This window comes from Zootoca vivipara, chromosome 8 (genome assembly GCF_965207765.1).
Source record: "Zootoca vivipara chromosome 8, rZooViv2.hap1.1, whole genome shotgun sequence".
In the NCBI taxonomy this organism is placed as follows: domain Eukaryota; kingdom Metazoa; phylum Chordata; class Lepidosauria; order Squamata; family Lacertidae; genus Zootoca; species Zootoca vivipara.
Window position 1 is genome coordinate 18248496 of NC_142591.1, and position 24066 is coordinate 18272561.

The window sequence follows — 24066 nt, forward strand, 5'->3', positions numbered from 1 at the left end:
TTTTGCCTAAAAATATATAATGAAGGTTCCAGGTGAACCTCCTTGGGGAGAGCATTCCAGAAATGGGAAGCCGCTACAGAAAAGGCCCATTCTTGTGTTGCCATCCTCTGGACCTTACTTGGAGGATGCACACAAAGAAGGGCCTCAGAGGATGAATGCAGTCTGGGACAGTTTATATGGGGAGAGGCGGTCCTTCAAGTATTGCGGTCCACAGATGTTCAAGACTTTATAGGTCAAAACCAGCACTTAGAATTGGGTCCAGAAACTAATTGGTATCCAGTGCAGTTGGGCCAAGATCAGGGCAATATGTTCAAACCGTCTTCTCCCACTGAGCAACCCAGCTGCTGAATTCTGCACCCACTGAAGCTTCTGAACCATCTTCAGAGGTAGCCCTACGTATAACGTGTTACAATAATCCAACCTAGAGGTCACCGAAGAATAGACAACAATGCATATGCCAATGTTTATTGTTTGTTAACCAAGAGGCTTCAGTACAGCAGCAAGGTAAGGGCTACAGTATTCTGTGTTACATGTTCTTCTCAGAGGGAAAAATCATGTGGGGATATAACCTGGAAACTGCATATGAACACATGCCTGCTCCGTGACATGCCAAACATTTTTGGTTCACCATTATGCCTGACCAGCAGGAATACAAATAAAAAGTCCAGGGCCCCACCTTGACCTCCCTGTCCTTAATAAAAAGGTCTGAAGGGGCCTCCATAGCACTTTTGACTAAACACACTTAGAAGCCTCCTGGCCATTGCAAATCTGGATACTGCAGGGTTCTCAATCATGGAGAAGCTTCTGAGTGTGTTCAGCTGGACATGGGAGGCCATAGGTGGGAAAGACAGGGATGTGGACTGTGGACAAGGGTCAAGACTGGTGTGCATTTTTGACCCTAAACATGTTACCATTCCATGTTAAGGGATGATGCCTCAACAGGACTTAAATGTAGGTGCGCACAGATATCACACGTTGAATGTTACTTATGAATAACTGTGCTTGTATGTAGTCACACATGTGTACATGCAATGAATGCAGTGTTTTTTTGCAACTGGAACTCAGTCCTGGCACCTCTCAGGTGGGCGCCAATACCATTCTAAGAGAACAAGGTTCATGGTGAGTTCCAGCACCTTTTTTCCCTAGAAAAATAGTACTGTTTGAATGTAATCTGTGAACTTCCCTATCGTTTAGTCACAAGGTAGCAGTGGACTCAGTTTTATCCTGTCAAGAATTTCCTGTGTCCCGTACTTGTCAGAGAGTGGGACAATGAAGTTCTTGTCTACCTTCCTGACTGGTGTGCCTTCTAAGCCTTGAAGCTAAACTAGAACTTTAACCTGGGTATCCCTAGTCCGGACTTAGCACTCTGGGAAAGCACTGGGCTGCATTGCTGGCCGGTCACATTCCTCTCAGTGTCTCAGCATGCTTATGACTTTAGCATCCTTTGCCGGGAATCATGTGGATAGCTCCAAATTACTGCTTCATGTCTTCTTTCCTTTCTGGCAGATGTGTACAGAGCTGTGCAGATCTCTCCCAGCCGTTCAGCCCATTTGAGATTGTCATGCAGTCAAGAAGCATTATGTTTTGATATATAAACACAGTAATAGTCTGTTTCAAGATAGCGGAAACAAATTAAGCAAAGTAGTGGGAGATTAGGGGTTATTTACTTGTCTTTTCTTTCCAAAAGCATGGTTGTTGAAATGTGCTGCATTTGACAATATACTGTGTTTCTGGGGAGATTCCTCCCCCCTCTTGTTGTTGACAAAAGTGTTCAGGCTGGTGACAGATATATATTTGAAATCTATTTGGAAATGAAAAGCTTCCAAAGGATGTTTCTCAAGTCCTTCCACTTTAGATGGTGGGGAGAAGTGCAACTTATCCATGTTTAAGTATTATTAAACCCCTTTTGGTATTATCTCCACTCTTTAACAGTAACAATTTGAGATGAAAAAGTACCATACTTATTTTTCTTTCTTTGCTAGAGATGGCGAGCTTAGAGCAGCAGGCCTACACAACCTCTCACATGGTGAACCCTCAGACCAGTTACAGCCACCATCGATATGTAGGTCATTCATCTAGAGCTTGATAAGGTTTGTGTCTCTGTGTATACATTTGAGTTTTGTGCTGCCTGCCTGGGACTGCAAAGCGCTTTATATCATCCAATATAAAGCGGATTGTGGTAGGGCTGTTAGGAAATTTACTATAGGGTTTGGGTTCTGGCCTAGGCCACAGGTCATGCTGAGTAATGGGGGCGTGAGTATGCAAATTTGGGAATTGTAATTGGTTGAAAGGTCCCCCTTTTAAAGATCTTGCCCTCCATTTTAGAATCACTTTTGCCTTTGGCGTTTGAATCCCCTCCCACCCGCCCTTTTTTCTTGCAGGTTAGCACGACATTGCTACTGCCTTCGGGGCCGCCTGTATTCAGGGGCCAGTAGGAATTTTTCCAATTGGCTGATTGGCTTTGCCTCTTGGTTTTCGCCTACTGCGTTAGCAAATTGTCACAACTTGTTAGGTTGGCGGTTAGTCTTTTGGTTGGTTAATTGGTTGGTTGAGGGGTGTGGCACCCAGATGCCTACCCCCACCTCCGTTTGCTCCATATAGAAGTATTCCGTTAAAGGAATCTCGGGGCTTACGCTCTTGTCCTTACCATCCCGCCATTGGCGGGGATGGTGGGCCCATTTATAAGAGTAAGAGCCTTGGGGAACATTCTTGGGAAAAGAGAGGAGGGAATGACTGGGCTCAGCCACCTCTCCCAGGTATGTTTACTTGACTTCCCTTCAGGAAGTCGGAGCAGGTACTGTCCAAGCGGACAGTGGTGAGTCCTGTCCTATGGTGACAGCTAAAGTGAGTCCTGCCCCAACTGGGCAGATGAGGTGAGTCCTGTCCGAAGGGGACAGCTGATTGAGTCCTGTCCTAAGTGGACAGATGGGGATAGTCCTTCTTTAGGAAGGATGAGAGAATAACCAAAAGCCTAAGCCAACACTCGGATTAAAATTGGTGTAATTAAATAAAGTTGTGGCCCTAAATTAATTGCCAAAAACCAAACCATAATTCTGGTGTCAGTTGTGAGTTATTTAAGGTAATTTCTGGTAAGCCTCGACACACAAATAACGGCTGGATTGCCATACATCTGGCAGAACACACAATATACATAGCAAGTGGGCTGCAACTGGCTTGGTACATCTGAAGTTGTACAGGGGTGAATTCAGGGCTTCCTGAGCCAGAAGAACAAATTCTGCATCCTCCTCCCAAGTCTTAAGGTAAATCTGATATAACAGTTAAGGACCTTCAGATGAGTCTGTTTGGCAGGGACAAGCAGCCTGACATCCTGATTTTGAAATAATATGTCCTGTTCGGCTTTATTCACGAGACTCCTTATGGAGTCAATGGAGTATTATTGCATAAGATTCCAATGCCTCTATATGTGGAATCACACAAGCAACAGCAATCACATGCATATTTATGCATGTTAAGCTGTGGCATGAGCCTGGCAACATTATCATCTGTTATTATGACAACAGCGCACATGGAAAATGAACAAAGCCAAGTATTAACAACTGAACGCAGAGGAACTTCACAAAAGGAAAAGCAGAATTTTCTAAAATAGGATTTAATCTTTGTTTGCAAGTTCCCACAGTGCATTTTTTTATCTTGAAAATTAACCACCTTAAAAAGAAACACTAAATGGCCACATACATTTCTCTTCTCCGGAGTTAAAGATGGTTACTAAGATTTTCTTCTTGCAAAATGAAGCTTACAAGAAATGGTGCCTGCAATTTCAACAATTCCCACAGTGCCTCCAAAAATCCTTCCACTTCTCTAACCTTCACAATGCCCTGGAAATAAGGCCCAATTTAAACTGCAATTTTCTCATTACAAGGATTTCATTTTCTGAAGCCGTTGTTGAAAATGTCCTCATTGGCCAAAACCATTTGTGAGATTTCAGTAGAGCCTCTGCAGTGCGTTAAAAGAGTTGTAGCAGAAGTAGTGGCTCAAGAAGTCCAGATCTCAAGGTCTTTGCTGGACTTTAATTGCATGAAAAGCCAATTAAATATCCATTCAAGGGGGAAAAACCACAGTCTATGCCAGTGGAAAGAACATGTCCTTAAAATTTATTTATTTTTATTTATTTATTTTAAAAAATGACTTTAATACAAATGTGTCTGTCTGTGAGCTTTATTTTATCAACATGGGTGACATCAATTGCTGTTTCTTTCCTCTCTGTCATCACTGTACATCATACATCTGATGACACTGACTCTTGCTTGTGGAAGCTCACAATAAATGTCCTAGTCTTAACATACCACAATTCATTTTATTGTTGCTTTTTGCCACAGCAGGCAAACATGGGAACTATTCTAGAATTTACCGATGAAAATATCAGCCAGTGAACATATACGTACCACATTTTGTAATGTGGAAGCACAGATTAGGAAGAGGAGCTGATTGCAAAACCAAGAATGAAGTGGGTGGTGGTAGGAGAAGAACTAAAAACAAGAACATAAAACGGAGGAAGGTTTCATTAAAGGAACTAGCATTAAAAGAAGTTAGTTCCACAAATTGTTGATAATTATGTGTTTTATTATTCCTCTGACCACAAAGATGTAGAAGAAGCTAGAGTAGTTGAAATGAACCCAATTCATTGTATGTAATCCGCCATTTGTTTCTTTCTTCAATATTAAAGCATGAAGATCAAAATGGATATCTCCAATTTCCCCACCAACGCCACCTTGTATTTTTCTACAATTTTACTACTGTTGAAGACTATTTTGACATGTGAAATCATAGCGAGATGGATAACGACACACCAGTTTCATGCTGAAATCCACAAATAATTTCACTGACATCTGTTTTGTAGGACAGCCTTTCGCAGCAAACACATCAGTAACGAGGCTGACCAACCGTCAACTCTTTTGGTTTCTTTTCTGATAGACATTCCAATCCAGGATCACTCTTCTTCAAGCTTGACTCCGCATATGACCTCGTGACAAAGTTTGAGCAGAAATAAAAGTTCCTTCTTTATAGGCTTCACACGTCTAGTGAAACACGATGTGAAATTACATCCTTGCAACGAGTGTTTCCCAACCATTAGCAGTTATGAAAGGTGCGGTCAGAAAAATGCAGAGCCTTCTTCCTTCTAATTCAGTATCTGAGGACCATTTGTAAAATAGTACGGAGGAGGTCCTCACTTAACACCAAAAAGCTGTGGCCAAGGGGATGGAGACTATCTCTGATCTTATTGTCATCTTACACCCACCTTCAGATGAGGAGGTGACAGACACACACATCCAAGCAATTTCTTTTATTTTCTTTTTTTTAAAAAAACACACCAAATTTTGGTTCTAAATTCTGAAGAGAACACCGAGAGGAAAATGGATCGGGGCAAATTAAATGCCTGAAAATTCAATTTCCTTGGAAAACAAAACAGAGCATTTCTCATTAGAGCGGTGTCAGCAAAAGCCACCTCAGTAAAAAATTTAATTAGAAAGGGTTGGGGCTGCTCTCAGAGGGTACATATGGCAGTTCATATGCTCCGAATGTTTGTCTAAAATTTAGTTTAGCTAGGCTTCAAAACCCTTATTAATTTCTACACAAGGGCATGCATGATATAGAAAAGAAATTGGAGAACCATGATTATTACCTCTATTCTAAAAGTAGGTAAAGGTCAAAATCATGCAGAAGGAAAAAGCCTTTTTTGAAATCAATAATGCCAGTTACTGAAGGAATAATATGCGCAACATAATTCATGATTCATAGTCTTAGGTTAGGTCTGGGTCAGAAACTTCTTGCCCTTGCCTGTTACACTGTATGCTATAAAGTGTGGAAGGCTTTTGGTGGTCTTGCAACCTAGCACCTCTGTGTGTGAAATAAATGGCTTCTTTCAGCCATTCATATGGGTAGAGTGAAAATAAAATGCCCTTGAAGACTGGTGATGGGTGTATTTCTGTAATGTTCGCTGTGTGTGTATGACTCGCCTTAACAAAAAAAATAAAAAATAAAATCCTTCCAGTAGCACCTTAGAGACCAACTAAGTTTGTCATAGGTATGAGCTTTCGTGTGCATGCACACTTCTTCAGATGCGCGCGCACGAAAGCTCATACCTATGACAAACTTAGTTGGTCTCTAAAGTGCTACTGGAAGGATTTTTTATTTTATTTTTTGTTTTGACTACATCAATTCAATTACGTCAGATTGAGGGCACAAGGAGAAGGGGATGAGAGAGGACGAGATGGTTGGACAGTGTTCTCGAAGCTACGAACATGAGTTTGACCAAACTGCGGGAGGCAGTGGAAGACAGGAGTGCCTGGCGTGCTATGGTCCATTGGGTCACGAAGAGTCGGACACGACTAAATGACTAAACAACAACAACAACGTCAGACCAACATGGCTACCTACCTGTGACTCACCTTATTTTTCAATTGACAAGGTGGGCAATGATTTTCTCTCCTCTCCATGTAGTGGAGACTTTTAGGGGAAAAAAATATGGTTACAATATTTGATGCACCAGAATCCATCAAAAACAAATGCAGGGGTAACTACGGATGTATAAAGTATGATTTAACTGCAGGTTTACTTATGACTGTTGTATATTATGGAACAGAGAACAAGCTCAGAACTGGGGAACAGGTGCAGAACGGCAAACTCAATCACCCACTTGAATCTGTTACGAGCTGAGCATACAAAATTTGTGTCCAGGGCACAATGAGCTCCCATGGACAGTTTGTCTTTTCTGGAGCAAAATGACGTAAAGTAGGAAGGGGAAACAGCAGTGGGGAGATATGACAGGCAATGGCCCAGGCTTTGTAGACATCGCCTTCAAAGCATGGACCCACATAACAAAAATATGTATTTTATCAAAGTAAATGATATAGAAATGAGGAAACCAGTGATATTTTAGGGAGCAGGCTAGCAGGTGGGGCCCATTACTTACACAACACAAAACACTGCTGCTGTGTGTAGGTTTTATCTTATATTTTGAAAATGTACATCCAGGTTTTTTTCCTTTAATTTTTTTTCGGGGGCCCCAAGAGAATGTGGCCCTAAGCTGTACCTTGTTTAACTTATATGAAAATCCGGCACTGGTTAAAGTGCATGGAGTGAAGCACTCCTATATGTGCCAATATTTTCAGAGTTCTCAGAGAGCTCTCAGTGAAATAAACCCCAACTTGTCCCAAGAGTTTTCTTAGAAAGTTTGGAGAAACTGAGCTAATTATAAGGCAAGTTGATTTGCTCACCCATAATTTTACCTTGAAGTGGAAATTGATCCTTACTCTTTGCAGAATAGAAAAAGATGGCACTTTTGATTTGAGAAGCAATATTATTTTGATGTCAGGCTTTAATTCTTTAAATAGCTCAAGGACGTAATTCTGTAAACAATGTTCCCCGTTCTCCGGGGTATTAAAAAGAACCTTCTTCAGTTATTAATCATTTAAGTGTTTAAACTGAATCAGGCTGGAAAAACATGTACCATTGATATTATTTATATTGCATCCAGCTACTCAAGCTGCCTTATAATTAGCTGTTACATGTGCATAAGATAGCTTACAGTAATTGAATTGACCAAGTTGGCTCTCACATGCTTCTTTATGAGATGCAAACAGTTTTATCTTGAACAGTGCATAGAAAATGATGTAATCCCTGAGATCTTTATAAAATAAATCATTATGAAAGATACATAAAGAGGGCTCTGATTAGAAAAAAAAGTCCATTAGAAAATCAGAGAGGTTGCTTTATCTTCATTAGAGCTTCACTAATGTTTAACTTGAAGAGATTTTGATGATGAAACCATTGTTTTGCATAGTGCAATGCATAGCATCAGGGCAAAGATAATAACTAATTTTGAACGTATTTATAATGAAAGAAATGAAAACAGACTGACCATTTTCATCTCTGGTGGTTCAGCCTAACTGTGTCACCGCCAATAAGTTATGGTTGTTTTAGATGAAGCCGTTTTAAATGTTTTCATTTAATTGCTGTTTTCAAGGATGCTTAACTCATTAAGTCCCCCTCCCGTTGAATTGGAGGATACCAAAGCACTTTCAACAAAAGATATTATTTTCGTATTATCATCACAGAGCATGATCCAGACCTCTTTTTGTACTTGCAGAGGAAAGGGTAGGAAAGCCACCGTATGCACAAAGAGATTATTGTCCCCCACCCCGCCCCAGGAGTAGGGCTGTATAAACCTATATAGCTGGCTTTACAATATTCTAGTAAAATTGGAAGTCACATTAAATATCACAGAAGACATTTTTTTCTGAGAAAATTTCTAAGATTATTCTTTTTCTCACCCAAAGGCCAGTTTGAAATATACATACATACATACATACATACATACATACATACACACATACATGCACACACACACACACACACACACACACACACACACACACTCTACCATTTCTTGGTAGTAGCCACCATTTCTCTTTTACAATGCCCTGGAGTAACACAAGATCTGGAGCACTGTGGACAATGCAAAATGGTGGCCATTCTGTCAAAGCACAAACACACAGAGAGATGGAGGGAGGGAGACCTTAGGCAAATAAGAAAGATGCTGTGCTATTGGTATTGCTAATGGGAAATCCTACCTCCAATAAATTGTTGGAAATTTTCTTTTCCTGCTGGAGAAATTAACTGAATGTGTTTTCCCAACTTGGTTCTGCCAATTTAGATGCCTGCAGATAGAGTGGGAAATTTTGAAATGCCATTTGTGCACAGCTCTGATTGTGGGGTCTTCTATGTGAGCCATCTGGAGATAGCAATGCATGAACACAAGGCAATAAATGAAAGGATGGATGGATGGGTGACTTCAAAGTCGGCCACTGAATCTGAAAGAAGGTCTTGAACAAAGGCATCCTATTAGCAGTTTCCCTCAGTTAAGGTCCGGAAACCTGTAGCTCTCAATATGTTATTGAACTTCAACAATGGTTGAGATAGAGTTGTGATTCAGCAATATCCGCAGGGTGACAACTTCACAAACCTCTCTCTAAGAAAACCCTTGGAGACTCGAAGTATATCTTCATCACAAATATGTCTTCAAAAGGCAGCACATAGGGGAAAATAAATGGTGACATTGGAAAAGAAGAAGAGTTTGGAGTTGATATCCCGCTTTATCACTACCCGAAGGAGTCTCAAAGCGGCTAACAATCTCCTTTCCCCTCCTCCCCCACAACAGAAACCCTGTGAGGTGAGTGAGGCTGAGAGACTTCAGAGAAGTGTGACTAGCCCAAGGTCACCCACCAGCTGCATGTGGAGGAGCGGAGACACGAACCCGGTTCCCCAGATTACGAGTCTACCACTCTTAACCACTACACCATACTGCTGGTAAGAACAGAGTTGTGTGCTGATGAAATTGCCAGATTCTTGTAACACCAGGTGAATACCTTCAGAGTCGTGTATTTGTAAAGGACCAAGGCTGTTTCATCCTAAGAAAGACTTTAAATGCTGTGTTTTCCTGACACAATAGTCTTGGGACCTGATGGTTTCAGTCCCACAAGAGTAAAAGAACTGATCAAAATGGCACCTGTATCACCAAAGGTATTGATCACTGGACCACCTGTCAGAGCCCAGCAAGGAAGCTTCTAAGCATGTTCAGTTAAATCATGGGTAGGCAAACTTAGGTCCAGGGGCCAGATCTGGCCCAATCGCCTTCTAAATCCAGCCTGCGGATAGTCTGGGAATCAGTGTGTTTTTACGTGAATAGAATGTGTGCTTTTATTTAAAATGCATCTCTGGGTTATTTGTGGGGCATAGGAATTTGCTCATTTATATATTTTTTTCAAAATATAGTCCGGCCCCACACAAGGTCTGAGGGACAGTGGACTGGCCCCCTGCTGAAAATGTTTGCTGACCCCTGAGTTAAATCACACTAGAAGACTTCTTCACTCCTCCCTACTCAATTCAAGAAGGTAAAGGGGGTTGGGGCATGTCCCTTCCTCCTTTTTGCCTTCAAGTTTCCAGTATGAATTCATGAATATAGATTAAGGGGTGAAACACGTCTGTGAACTGACCACCTTTCATTCCACATCACCTTGAACGCAATGCTTTGCAGTGGAATCAATCCCACTTGTATGGCAGCCAGTCATCATATATACTGTGGGGAAATGAAATGACAGATATTCATGAGTGTAACAAGTCCCTTCATCTGCAGCTGCACCCTCTGGCACCAGATCCCCCAAATTTTGCATGGAGGAACTCTGTATGCCTTCATTAGTCTATGGATAGGACCTTTTCTCATAGTCGCTGAATGTGTGGCCACTGAGGTATGTTGCTTGTAGGCTTGGGGGGCAGTTATCTCACAACCCTCTTATTTGATCTTGTAACACATAAGGGCGTTCATCTGAAGTGATTGAGTTTTCAGATTGAATAAAGGGTGAAGTCTTAGCACCAGACGCAGGAGATACAGGCGGCAAATGATAAGCAAAGTTAGGATAAGAATATTTATTGGGCTCTTCACTTAGCAGAAATTAACTGGCAGGAAATTTGTTCATCTCATGCCTGTGACAGTATTTACATTTAGGGCAACTTATAATTTGTGCATTACTTCAGCTGTGTTACAGGCTTTTGCTGTGCGAGCCTATCTTTTTGATGCTCATGGGAAGGGGGAGAAAAAGTATTTTGCACTGTCAACAATTTGGCTTGCTGTTTATTAAAGGATTATAACTAAAAATGTAATGGAGTATCAAACACAAATAATGCTTCAGAGCAGCTTAAACGGATGGAAATGATTTTGTGCAAATGATGCTGCTGCAATTCAAACCTGCTGCTCCTCAGCAAGCAGTTATTTCTCATAGGCCCGCCTATGTAAAATTCTGATGACCAAGCATTCCTTCCAGGGATGGGCACTCTTTCTGCCTTCCCTAGGGATACGCAAACCATAACTTGCAACGCTAGGGAGTAGGAAGTGTCTGATTCTAATTTCATTTGCAGTCAGCCTCAGCTAGGGCCAGCCCACCCAAGGCATTTTGAGTCCTGAGGCAGACCACAAAATGGTGCCCTCACTACCAGGGAAGAAGTGGGGTGAGTGATGATCTACATCAGGAAGAGTGGAGGGACTGGAGATCTATATTGGAAACAAGGGGAATCAAATCAACCGTACCTGGTGATTGAAGTGGGAATCAAAGGCCATCATGGGGAGGTGCTCTGTATCATGCCAGGTGGGTGCGGAGCCCAGGAGACCCCAGAGGGCCGCCCCCCATTTCCTCCCTAGGGGTGGGAAGAGAGCAGTGGTGCCTTCTGTTCACTGAGAGGCTTCTGTAGAGATGGCATGGGACAGGGCTGCCAAGGAGGCAGCAGAGTCAACCTCCAAAAAGCACACCGCTGTCATGAACACACCAGCTCCAAGTGTAATCTCGCAGCCGGCTGCAGAATGCAGTCAGGAATAGGGAGGCTGGGGTTTCACACTGGCACAGGAGAGCCCCCAGCTGCCAGCATCGACTCCCCCTGACCTTGGACGGCCAGCTGATAAGAGAGGAACGGAGAGCAGCCAAAGCACTCCAGAAGACCAAACAGGCGCTGAAAGCCACAAAGACAGCTTTTCAGAACAGGAAGGGGTTGCAGCTGACCAAATAAGTCCAAGGCATAGGAGTATAGGAAGGCTGCTAGACAGGAAGCAAAATAAGAAAGGTAAGGGTTGAAGGTTCAATCCCTTCTGTCGACACAGGAAAAACACCTCAGAAGGGACAACTGAGCAATGGGGGCTTGCTAGAGCCATCCGGAGATAATTGCTTGGGTCCCGGTCCCCCCCCCAATAAATCCTCCTTTTTAATTATGTACGCTTACAGTGTTATCAAGCCAGGAACCTGGACTCCTAACAGCCACAGCCATCACTGTCTTTGTGGCAGTGGAAACAGCAGTGGGCAATGCACTCCTTGGAGGCTAGATCAGCTGCCCCTTTGGATCCTGCTGCCTGGAGTGGTTGCCTCACTTTGCCTTATGGGTGAGCCTGCCCTGCTTTAAGCCAGTTAAATTGATCCTCAGCTGTTGTTGATGACAATGATAATCCTTCATATGTTCCTGTCTGCTCTCTAGGGCAGCCTCTGCAGATGTTGTTCAATTCCAGACTCTGCCATCATGAGCTCATGTTCAGCAGCATCTGGAGGGTAGGGTTGCCATCAGCAAAAATGACACTGTTGACATGGCTTGCCATGCGTTCAGATTTCCCCAGACATTTTTGCTGACACTGCTTCTGACTGCAGTATTCTGGGTATGTCTGGGAAGTTCTGGACGTATGGCAACCCTAACATGGGTTCCTCACCCCTGTTGTAAAGTGTTCTTCTCCACAAACTCACCAAAATTTAAAGTCAGTAGTCAAAAGTGAATGCATTTGTGTGTATTGAGATACAGTGGTGCCTCGACTTACGAATTTAATCCGTTCCGAAGGCACCTTCGTAGGTCAAAAAATTCGTAAGTCGAAAAGCACCAATGGAAATGTGATTTCCCATAGGAATGCATTGGAAACAGAAAAATTCGTAAGTCGAAGCAACCCCATCTAAAAATTCGTAAGTCAAAAAACCCCTATCTAAAACCGCCGCTATTTCCGTTCGGATGTCGAGAAATTTGTGAGCGTGCGGCCATTTGCCCCATTCGTAAGTAAAAAAAATTGGTTGTCGAGTCTTTCGTAAGTCGAGGTACCACTGTACCAATGAAAGTCCTAGTGTCTGTTAGAGTTCCCAATTAACTAGGGAGAGGGAGACCTGGTCATAGAATCATAGAATCATAGAGTTGGAAGAGACCACGAAGGCCATCCAGTCCAACCCCCTGCCAAGCAGGTAACACCATCAAAGCATTCCTGACAGATGGCTGTCAAGCCTCTGCTTAAAGACCTCCAAAGAAGGAGACTCCACCACACTCCTTGGCAGCAAATTCCACTGTTGAACAGCTCTTACTTTCAGGAAGTTCTTCCTAATGTTTAGGTGGAATCTTTTTTTCTTGAATCCATTGCTCCGTGTCAGCTTCTCTGGTCAGGGGTGTGCGTATGAAGGAGCAGTTGCCAGAATTTGCAGGGTAAAGATCAAAAAGAAGCTTAAATCCATTATTACTCAGCAAATAGTTTTAAACTGGATATCCATCACATATGCACTAGGTCCCAGTTGCTGAACTTATCCCCAGCACATCATTTCACAAGCTGCTTTCATTAAAGCTACATGTGCGTTGTCTGCCCAGATTTCACCTTGCCATGTTCCAACCTAAAACATGTATAAAAATTGCTATGTTAAGGTGCAATGCAAATGCGAATTGTACTGCATACAAATCCAAATATTGACGGAAATAATATACAAACATGTGTTATGTCCGTGAAAATAAAATGCAAAAATAATCTGCATCCAAAAATCTGAAAATTAGCAGAAATGCACAAAAATGCTGACAAATTCTCATGAGGACTTTTTTTTCTTAAATTTGCAAACTGATACAGAAAGATGAACTGACCTTAAGTTTGTAAAAATGAGAAACAGAGAGAAGCCAAGACTCTCAGATTCATCCATCCATACCTTAAGGAGACGAGGGCAACTTTGTGAAAACAGGAAACTCCTTTGCTTAGGAAGACTCCTTGTATGTTTTAAAACTCTGATTTTCCAAACAAAGGATGATTACATTGCAATTCACATATTAGTCTGGGAAGGATATATCAGTTCAGTTTGCATCAGGTTGCACAGAAATCAAATCTCTCAAGCATTGCCTGCTCCCAGATGTACTGAAGATTTTTCAGGGAACTGCTGTGGTAAGAAGAAGAAGAAGAAGATATTATTATTATTATTATTATTATTATTATTATTATTATTATTATTATTATTTATACCCCGCCCATCTGGCTGGGTTTCCCCAGCCACTCTGGGCAGCTTCCAACTGAATATTAAAAACAGTACAGCATCAAACATTAAAAACTTCCCTAAACAGGGCCACCTTCAGTTGTCTTCTTAATGTAAAATAGTTGTTTATTGCTTTGACATCTGCTGGGAGGGCGTTCCACAGGGTGGGTGCCACTACCGAGAAGGCCCTCTGTCTGGTTCCCTGTAACCTCACTTCTCGCAATGAGGGAACTGCCAAAAGGCCCTCGGTGCTGGATCTCGGTGTCATAATTTGAGTGACGCGGAGATCTTCTGAGGAACCCAGATGTTTTGTGACCACGTCACTGGCAGAAACTCATAAAAAGTGGGATAAAAAAGAGAGAGAATAAAATAAAGACATATTTCAGATTCTTGAGGAAAGGGGCATGCATTTAAAGATGACAGATGAGGTGGTAAAGTGCCCCAGAACAAAAAAACTATCTCCATTTGCTATAAGAAAATGTATAGCTTCCTACAGCAGCAGATCCATCAAAACAGCTGAAAAACACAATTTGAAAGCAAAGAATTTTTTAGAAAGCTGAAGTAATGTCATGCAGCTATTACCATCAATCTCACCTAGAAAAGTCGAGTTAAATAATAGCAAACTTCAGCCTGTAACTCTTATCTGTTCCTCTGACAGGTGCTTAGCATCTTCCTGAGGAGAACATGGTATTAAAAAAGGCAAACTTTTTGACAAGATGATTTAAAACAGACAACATCATTTCAGGAGAACAGAAACACAACCCTTTATAGAAGTGACCGGGGCTTAATTGGAGCCAGGGTCTAGCCCTGGATCAGTTCTCACAACCAGTTTTCACAGCCACTCTGGAGTGAGAAGTCTACCTGCACTGGAAACAACCAGTACTGAGGACCCAAAGTGGGCATCAAATATCATGGAATATGTTCATCATTATCAAAATAACATTAAATAGTATAATCTTATGTACATTTACACTGAAGTAACTCCCACTGGAGATTATTTTCTAGTACAGTGGTACCTCGGTTTAAGTACACAATTGGTTCCGGAAGTCTGTACTTAACCTGAAGCGAACTTTCCCATTGAAAGTAATGGAAAGTGGATTAATCCGTTCCAGACAGGTCCGCGGAGTACTCAACCTGAAGCGTACTTAACCCGAAGTATGAGTGTAATTGGTTCTGGAAATCTGTACTTAACCTGAAGCGTACTTAACCTGAAGCGAACTTTCCCATTGAAAGTAATGGAAAGTGGATTAATCCGTTCCAGACGGGTCCGCGGAGTACTTAAACTGAAAGTACTCAAACCGAGGCATACTTAAACCGAGGTATGATAGAACAGGTAGTAAAAAGTGCTGGAAATGCCAAGAGAATGATGGTGAATTTTATCATATGTGGTGGACATGCAAAAAGGTTAAAAAAATATTGGGAACAAATATATAATGAGTTGAAAAAGATGTTTAGATATACCTTTCCCAAAAAACCTGAAGCTTTTTTATTGGGTATTATGGGTAGAGAAATAGCTAAAGAAGACCAGAGACTCTTTATGTATGCTACAACCACGGCAAGAACTCTATTGGCCCAAAAATGGAAATCACAGGATTTACCAACAGTCGAGGAGTGGAGGATGAAGATGATGGACTATGCAGAACTAGCTAAGTTGACCCACGGGATCCGTTACCAGGGGAAAACAAGGTTCCAAAAAGAGTGGTGTAAATTTGTGGAATATATCGAGAAGAACTGTAGAAGCTTAAGGACATTTGCAGGACTAAAATAAATCCTACGAATTGACTTTGAATAAGTAGGTAAAAGAAACTGCAGGACTAGAGTGGAAAAAAAACAAATCCGAAAGATGGGAGGGAGGGGAGTCTTTTTTTCCCCTTTTTAAATTTTCTTTTTTTAATTTTTTGTTAAATGTGATTGTAGGGGTTAGTGGATGTATTTGTTAAATGTCTGTTTTTTTGTGTGTTTAGGTGTGTTTATGTGAAAAAGCAATAAAAATTCTTTTTTAAAAAAAACACCTGAGGTATGACTGTAAATCTGTAGGACTGCAGTCTTAATTATGCAGTACACCGAGATCCAACACCCAGGGCCTTCTGGCAGTTCCCTCATTACAAAAAGTGAGGTTACAGGGAACCAGGCAGAGGGCTGTCTTGGTAGTCACACCCACCCCTTCTTATCTGAAGAAGTGTGCATGCACACAAAAGCTCATACCAATGACAAACTTAATTGGTCGCTAAGGTGATACTGGAAGGATATTTTTTTTTTTGCATCATTTCCCAGTAAGCTTTAACCTTACTACAAGATCACCACATATGATAAAAAGAACCTTTTTTTCCTCTCTTTAAAGGTATCTGATTGATTCAAATCTCAGGTAAACAACCCAGTTCATTCTAGAGGTCCCCCTTATGGTCAGATGGAAGAACTCATACCACTCCTCTGCTATGCAATCTCAGTATCTGTTGTTGTTTAGTTGTTTAGGCGTGTCCGACTCTCCGTGACCCCATGGACCAGTACCTAAGGTCAGCCAAAGAAATATTTTCACCTGAGGCAGAGCAGCTCCCCCCCCCCCAAAAAAAAAATCAAGATCCATTGTACTCAAAACTGGTCATTTTATTTCGTCAACTCCAGAAGTAGATTATGCAAGTGCTTCTGAAATGAAACCTGTTAAATTAAATATCTAAAAATATTCTGCCCTTCGCCTGCCAGAGTAATTGCCTCTCTTTACTTAGCAGTTGCCACATGTATGAACTGAACAGGAATCTTTTTGAATCTGACAAAGCTTTTGATGATTGCGTTGATGTCCACCCCACTGGCTTATAAGAAAGATTTCCCCCTCTATATAAACTAGGGATGGATATTCTTTGAGGGGAGGGAGAGAGAGAAACACCCTGATTAGTTATATGCCATACATTTCCTCACTGTGAAACTCTGTCAGCTCTGGCAGACTGCTATCAAGGTTTCACAGAGCCTAAAATCAATCTAGATAAGCTTTGGAAACACCAAGAAAAATATACATTACCTCCCTACCCCACCCTTGCCTATCAGTTTGTTTCTAAAGGAGATAAAGCTGGAGGGGTGGGGGAGGTGAGAGGAAATATCTTTAAAATCTGATGGCCTCCTATGATTTATTTCTAAAATTACATTTCCCATTGGATAGCTCATTGTATCAGAACAAGAGGAAAGCTTGCGCTGTTGTTTTTGACAGCTGCGCATGCACTTCACACACCTTGTTCAGAGGGTTATCGCCTTTCAACTACTCCTCAATCGCTCCCCTGCTCTCTCCATGGGGGCTATTCAGAAGTAGATCTTTACTAGTGATAGCAGTGGAAACATTCAAAGCAACTTTTGCTTTTGGGGGGCATTGTCCCTCACTCTCTGAGCCCCCATTGTCTACTTTTGGTGTGTGTGTGTGTGTGTGTGTGTGTTGGAGGACGACAACTCTGAAGTAAAGCTTCTCAAAGGGGAACCCCCCCCCCCCAAAAAAAACAAGTTTAATAAAGTGCCTTTGAGGATTAATGTGGGGAATTAGAAACTTTTCTGCTTCTCCGGTGAAAATTCTAATTGAGTTCCTGATTCAGGGCTGAATTGTACTGTTTGACATAAATAAGGAGGGAAAGCTAACAAGGCCTCTTTTCCCCAATGCATGTACCTGAGGGCTTATTGAAGACCGTCAACCCCTTCATGTCTAGAAGTGCAGCCTTTACTATTAGCCTGCTAGCGAAAAGCAGGGGAGTTGACGCCTTCTCTTTTTAACTTCATGCCGTTTAATTTGCTGTAAGGTATAGTTCAGGCAAACTAAATTTTTGTGAAAGGGAATTTGAACTGAGCTGAAAGGCTGGTGCTGCAGGCTGAGTGCACGCGATTACTTTCTCTACCCCACAGTGACACATTACACCATTTCCCCAGTTCAGATTTATCTTTACTGCCTGCCGTTTCAGTGTGGATCATGAAAGGTATGGAACCACCTCTGTTCTACTCTCAAATGAGGCGACTGGAGCATTTCTGGGGCCTTGAAGGAAAGGATATACTTCATATTCTCTATGTTAGAGTTGCTGCAAGTGGAATCCCTGATCTTGACCTTTTGCAGAGTAGAAATGAATGAGCTCTTCATCACAACAAATGAGTTTCAAAGCTTTACTGGAAACAGTCTTAAAATAGTTACAAAGAAACATTTCAAAATACAGAATAACACATTGTTCTTAAACAAGCTATCAATGTGGTCCTCTGCTCTTTTTCAGTACTTAAGGCAGTTCAATAATGTTTCCTGTCTCTGGTCCAGATATAGATCCTAAGCACATTCCTTGTTCAACAAGAGTGAGTTGATCATCTACTGCTGCTGCTGGCTCCATCACTGACAAAGTTGCAGAGGCCTCAGGTTTCATCCTCCTGTCATGAGATTGCAGCTTCATGTGCAGCCTGAATAATTACTTTATTTTTTTCCACAAGTTCTAGTGGCATGAGAAAGGGAGATAAACTTTTCTCTTACGTCTCTCATAGGAGAGTTATTCCACCCCCTTGATCATTTTGGTTTCCCTTTTCAGAACCTTTCCCAATCTTCTCCTCTTCTATTTTGACCATTTTTTTAAAAAAAAAGTAAAAGTAATGGGCCTTGCATGATTAGTCTCATGAAGACCAGTCTCAATTTATGTGAATAACCTCAAAGGAGGAAAATAATGCATTTATAAACCTGAAGAGAAATGGCTGATAGATTTTATAGTACTCTGCTGGTCAGGCCTGTGCTTCCCCGGAGAACAAAATTGTTTGGGCAGTATTTAGCTCATGCAACAGGATTTCCATCCTCCTGTGCAGTCCCCAAATTTTCTCCAAAGGGTTGGGGAACCCCAAAAACAGATTGGTGGGGTGGGGAAGGAGAGAGGGGAGAACATTCCATTGCACTGGGAAAACATTTCACTTAGCACTATGTTGAATACAAATGTAGTTACATGCAGGTCCCACTTTCTGAACACAGCATGTTCCCAGAAAATCGTTTGTTAGGCTAGTGTTTGCTTAACAAGCTGACAATTTCCATTATCTCATATGGGAACATTTTTAATCTGTGATTTGTCCAGTCTCCTCCCTCTCCCCCTCTATAGTTTCTGCCCTAAACTGCTGCATCCAACAAGCAAAAGACAAACCAAGTGAGGAGGAGATTTGTCTGATCTCTCCTGCTTCCTGATTCTCTCCCTCCTTCCATGTTTTCTGCCTGAAGAAGAAGAGTTTAGATTTGATATCCCGTTTTATCACTACCCTAGGGAGTCTCAAAGCGGCTAACAATCTCTTTTCCCTTCCTCCCCCACAACAAACACTCTGTGAGGTGAGTGGAGCTGAGAGACTTCAGAGAAGTGTGACTAGCCCAAGGTCACCCAGCAGCTGCATGTGGAGGAGCAGGGAATCGAACCCGGTTCACCAGATTATGAGTCCATTGCTCTTAATTAGTATTATGTACTGGCTGCCGCCAGGCAGCAAAACATAAACAAGTAAGGAAGTGGACAAACTCCAGCTATTCAGATATCCAAATTAGCCATTTGTGCAGTGAGGTGTGGGTATATTTTTGTGTGTGTTTGGATAACTGAAATTTCAGATAATGGTTGTTTTGATAGCGGGACCTGCATTACATTGTTTCAAAGCAAGTGCCATTTCATGCTCCCTAGTCCATCTTCTTTTCCATTTCCTCATTGCACATAGTCCAGTATTTGGGGGACGTGAACTTGTTGCAGAAAACCTCCTAATTGACTTTTACTGTGCAACCTGAATTTTCAAGTATGTGATTGAGTCCCACCCCAAAATAGTGACAGTCTAGAGGCACCCTGAAAACAAGCACAGGCCAGTGGAATTTCACCAACTGCTTACCATAAGGCCTGCAGTTCTGTTATGTTGTATCAGACAGGACAGAAACATGTATGCACACTGAACTATCTGCATCCAGATCTAGCTCTGCCATGAGGCAAGGACAAAATGGTCATCATTCTTCTTCTCCCTGCTAAAGCATCTACTGATGTTACAAGAGACACTTGCTTTGATGAATAAACATGCACTGAATTGGTTCATTGGGATGACACTAGCACTCTTTTGAAACAAAAATAAAGGGGGGACTTTGTCATTTTTATATTTGCTTGTTACAACGGGGCTGCTGCAATGCAAAATACAAGTGTGTGATAAAAAGAATTATGCTACTGCTGGCACTGAAGAACAGCACAAAAAAAAGAGAAAGGAAAAACCTGATACAGATTGAAGGCTTTATCTTGCTGATTGCCAAGTATATTGACTTATGAGTGCCATTCTTTCGTGTGCTCTAAATAGCTTTGTTCAGCAGCTTGATAATGAATTGTTGAATGCCATTTTCTATTCCAAATTGCGGCTCAGCAATTACATATTTTATGGGGAACGAGATGATGAAAAACATCTGTTCTCTTGTGAAATTAGAGAAAGTAATAATGAAATAATAAATGATAATAACTAATGAGTCTCATTTGTTTTTTTTTGTTTTTTTTTAAATCTAAATCTTGGCTTAATAGCATTAGAGAGATTGCCAGCTTTGGCAGGACATCAGTGATATAAAGTAAGCAACAAGTCATGTGGACAATTATCTTGCCACCGTTAGTCAGCTTTGTCCTCAGGTGTAAAGCAGCTAACAGTGGCCATTCATTAAAGCTGTGATGACTTTTGTGTCAATGGTCGCACCCTGAATACATATATATCTTTTTCATTTAACCAATGTCACTTCCTTTACTGCCACTGAACTACAAAACAATTGAACAAATAGCTAATCGCCATAATCATCACAAGATAAAATCATATATTGGGGGCCCAGCAATGGAATCCATAAAGACAAAGGCCAAAAAAGATGTGACTGGATCTCTAGCACTTACCAATACCATCAATGTTAGTGGCCAGCCAGAGGGTAGGATGTCTGAGTGAGGCTGACCACAGGGCCCAGATGCCGTCATACAGTAGGCAGTTCTAAAAATAATTTAATTCCAAGACATTCCAAATATTAAAAGTTAGTACTAGCACTTGCAATGAATCTGGAAATGAGTGGGTGTGACTAATACAAAATTTGTGTGTTCCCTAGCTCCCACGAACACCTTCGCCATGGGTAGGCAATCTAAGGCCCGGGGGCCAGATCCGGCCCAACTGCCTTCTAAATCTGGCCCACAGATGGTCTGGGAATCAGCGTGTTTTTACATGAGTAGAATGTGCCCTTTTATTTAAAATGCATCTCTGGGTTATTTGTGGGGCATAGGAATTCGCTCATGCCCCCCACAAGGTCTGAGGGACAGTGGATCAGCCCCCTGCTGAAAAAGTTTGTTGACTGTTGATCTTGGCCAATGAATTTTACATCAGCTGAAGTTTCAGGTTGTCCTTACAAGCCTCCCTACATAGAGAGCATTACTGTAGTCTAGTCTCTCTATGACTGTGTGTCTCTATGACTGTGTGTCTACAGTGGTACATCAGTTTACAACCACAGTTGGTTCCGGAAGTCTGTACTTAAACTGAAGCGTACTTAACCTGAAGCGAACTTTCCCATTGAAAGTAATGGAAAGTGGATTAGTCCGTTCCAGACGGGTCCACGATGTTTGTAAACCGGGGTTGGTTGTAAACCGAGGTTGGTTGTAAACCGAGGCGGTTATAAACTGAGGTATGACTGTAGGGCCACAACTAGTGAACCAATGTAAGCTGTTAAAACACACTTGTAACCATTGAGGTCACTTAAATCTCCATAGGTAACGCTTTGTCAAGCAATACATACCCCTGAACCAATGTAAGCTGTTAAAACACACTTGTAACCATTGAGGTCACTTAAATCTCCATAGGTAACACTTTGTCAAGCAACACATACCCCTGAGCCAATGTAAGCTGTTAAAACACACTTGTAACCATTGAGGTCACTTAAATCTCCATAGGTAACACTTGGTCAAGCAATACATACCCCTTAGCTTTGTGCCTGCCCAAATCACTTACAAACCTCCAACCAGGTTGGTGGTTTTCCCCTCAGATAGCACCATGTTCATCTTATCTGGAACTAGTTTTAGTTTGTTCTAATCCATCCCAGGGCTGCCCCCAGACACATTTTTAAGATATCGACAATTTTCGCAATCTGTTTGTTAATTTGTTTTGACCCTAGAGTGTGCAAAAGTAAAAATAAGAAAATAGATATTCAAACATGTTCCAAGTGTTAAGTTTAATGATAGCCAAATCTGCCATGCTTTTTTTATGTATGTTTATCATAAATCAGAAGTTTTCATTCGTCATGCTTGTATTAATGAGCACTACAGTGAGTTCTTCCATGCTGTCTGTTTCCTGTTTTAATTTATTGCAGCATATATCAGCTTAATTGTCGCATGAGAGTTATTGACAAGTGGTTTGCTCTTTTCTTCTACACAGATGGGGTGCACAACATTGCCAGCCTGGGCATATCTTGCAAATATTCAATTGCCCCCCCCCCCTTTAGACAAACTAACAGGAAAAGAAAAGCTTGTTAAGGTCTCCAAAAGAAAATATTTTATTCAAAGAAGCAACATTTTCCTCCAGGATGATGAGCCCTGAGATATGGTAAAGCACATTCAAATGCAACTGTCTTTTCCCAGAGATATGAAGTGTGCTCTTGACAATGGGAAGTACTTTGGTTAGTTTTAAAGAAGCAGATATCTGGATGAAATATCTACTGAACTTGCATTAATGGTAGCGCAACAAATAACTAGTCTGTCCTTGGGAGCCAGAGAGGAGAAGAAGCAATTTTAAAGATAATAAGCATGAAGTGAGAACAAATGTGTTCCGGGAGTTATCAAGTAAGAGGCAAGTATTTGGCCTGAACTTGTTTATATATTTGTCAAATCTGTCCCTACAAACAATGCTGTCAAAATGCTATGGACAGGATATGTTCTTTGAGTGAAAGTGCATGACCATGCAAAGTAGGCGCACAGAGATGCCTTAATTGCTCATCTTCAGGACAAGTCAAGCACTGTGGCTCCTGAGTTCTTTGTACTGTAATCCAAAATACAGGGACAATATTATGACAAAATCCACCACAATGAGCATTTTAGGATCCACCAAACCTTTGGCTCAGCTGATGTAAAGTTCTCAACCTTGGCTTAGCCAAATATATGCCAGTATAACTTGATCATCTTGCCTCGGTGGGTGTAAGTAGGGAGGTCATCTGCCCTGTGTGATACAGAATTATCCCGCATTTCAATGTAAAATACACATCCTGAATTGACAGTTTTGTCTTGTATTTCCTTCCTTCCTTCCTTCCTTCCTTCCTTCCTTCCTTCCTTGTTGTTTCTTCTCTCTCTCTCTCTGCCAAGTTAGGGATCCTCTCCAAATGTATGTTTTGAAAGGGTGTATTTATGTATTTAAGCTCTGATTAGCTAAGCACAGACAAATTTACAAATTCATGTGTGTGTGTGCCCATGTGTCCATGTGTGAAAATTCCATAGAGGTGCTCCTGCAATAGATTGTAATGGAATGCTCTGAAGTCACTTCAGCACCAGATTTATTCATTTATTTATTTTTAAAAAAAAGCCCGTCACCCACCCTGCCCCACCTCGTATTTTGCCAGAACAAAGGTGGCAAGCCTAGGTGTAAGTCCCCCAAAAGTAGCATTCTGGAGGTGTGGGGGGCCTGGCCAGAGAAGGGAGACATAGGCTTAATGCTAAGGCTATCCAGTTCAGTCACATGGCATGGGAGCCCAGTGTAGCACACTACAGTGGATGCTCGGGTTGCGAATGTGATCCATGCGGGAGGCACATTCACAACCTGCAACATTCGCAACTTGCAGCGCCACGCCTGCGCATGCGCGGATCGCAATCCGGCACTTCTGCGCAGGAGCAAAGTGCAATTTAGTGCTTCTGCGCATGCACGAGCACCAAAACCCAGAAGTAACTCTTTCGGGTACTTCCGGGTTCGGCGCGGGACGCAACCTGAAAAGACACAACCTGAAGCGTCAGTAACCCGAGGTATGACTGTATTTTAAAAGCTTGTTTTCCCTCTTGCAGGCTTAGGCAGAGCAGCTGAAGCAGCCCCATTTCTGAATGGAGTTTAGATCTGGTGTAACTTAACACTAGCTCAATTTGCAGCAAATTGCTTTAAGCTAGCTTCTTGGGCATAGGATTGCTCCCCGTGAAGTGTTCTGTCCTTCGCGCTAGGGGATGGGGGGGGGTCCCTTCGTTTGAGTTTCTATTCCATTTGTCTTTTTTCCCCCTAGTCTTAAGGTCAGTTCATCCTCTTTTTGCCTAGAGATGTGCGAGAAAATCAATTCTGT